The sequence below is a fragment of the Pygoscelis adeliae genome, unplaced genomic scaffold (assembly GCF_000699105.1).
Source record: "Pygoscelis adeliae isolate BGI_AS28 unplaced genomic scaffold, ASM69910v1 Scaffold47, whole genome shotgun sequence".
NCBI classification, from domain to species: Eukaryota; Metazoa; Chordata; class Aves; order Sphenisciformes; family Spheniscidae; genus Pygoscelis; species Pygoscelis adeliae.
In genome coordinates, this window is record NW_008825255.1 from 1,092,718 (window position 1) to 1,094,361 (window position 1,644).

Genomic DNA, 1,644 nt, shown 5'->3' on the forward strand with positions numbered 1-1,644 from the left:
AGTTTTAGAAAGTTGAGTTTTTCTTTCTAAGTCAGAGGATCAAGGAGAAAACTGCAGAATGAGCACCAGATACCTTGTAGGAGCCCAGTCATGTTCTTGAAGTCTCTGTATTTGAACAGATCACCCTGGATGGAACACACTCCATCACATATCAGTTCACCTCTGGGACTTGACATGAAAAGTCCCACTTATAGGCATCATGTGAATGTAGAAGATAAGAGGTCTCCAACTAATTTTGTGCACTGATTGATCTAAGATGTTCCTCCTCTGTCTCTTTCCAAAGTTCCCACTGAAAACTTCACTTGCCACAGATTAATCCACTGTCTCAGAAACACAGAGGGAATACTGCAGAGTTAATTCCAGCTGTTCTGGAGCTTGATAAGCCTCTAAGAAGCTGTTGAAAAATCATAAAACTTTTAAAAGATCTTTAAAAGCAGTTTTTCATGTTTGCCCTAACAGAGTAATTACACTTCTTTAAAAATAGCAGGTAGCAAGATCCAATCAATAGACCATTAAGATACTGACAGCACCAAGATAGGATTACATGATGAAGAAATTGTGAAACCTTTAACTTTTTCATTTTTGGCCAAGAAAACACAAGAAAGTTGCACTGTTTATTTCATAAGCCTAACTTGAAATAATCTTACATCTTTCTTGTCATCAGAAAAGCCCCTTGATTTAATAAATACAGAATTAGTGGGTTAGTGAGATACTCATTTTATCATAAAAACAGGATTCTTATTCTTTGGGCTGAAAGATGTTTTACACAATATATAGCAACTTCTCTTTTCTTCACCGGCATAGGGTAATACTGACGTTCTACCAAATTCTTGAGGGACAAGTTCATCTGTGGTTATTAAGCATGATTGTTGTGCTGCTTTTGCCTGCCATAGAGTTAATTTTCTTCATAGCAACTGGTATGGGGCTGTGTTTTGGATATGTGCTGGAAACAGTGTTGATAACACAGGGGTGTTTTCGTTACTGCTGAGCGGTGCTGACACAGAGTCAAGGCCTTTTCTGCTTCTCACCCCACCCCACCAGCGAGTAGGCTGGGGGTGCACAAGAAGTTGGGAAGGGACAGAGCTGGGACAGCTGACCCCACCTGACCAAAGGGATGTTCCACACCATATGACGTCATGCTCAGCGTATAAAGCTGGGGAAAGAAGAAGGAAGGGGGGACATTCGGAGTGATGGCGTTTGTCTTCCCAAGTAACCGTTACGCATGATGGAGCCCTGCTTTCCTGGAGATGGCTGAACACCTGCCTGCCCATGGGAAGTAGTGATGAAATTTTTGTTTCCTTTTCTTGTGCGTGCAGCTTTTGCTTTACCTGTTGAACTGTCTTTATCTCAACCCATGAGTTTTCTCACTTTTACTCTTCTGATTCTCTCCCCCATCCCACCAGGGGAGAGTGAATGAGCGGCTGTGTGGTGCTTAGTTGCTGGCTGGGGTTAAACCACAACAGTCTTTTTTGGCACCCAACGTGGGGCTTGAAGGGACCGAGATAACAACAGGTTTGATTGGAATGTGCTGGATCAAATGTATAGCTGTTACTGCTGTTTAGCTATTAATTGGCAGGCTTCTGTGCTTGCCATGGGGCTTGCTTGTCTCACTGTATATTAGAGTCTAGTGCTTGTTAGTGGCTG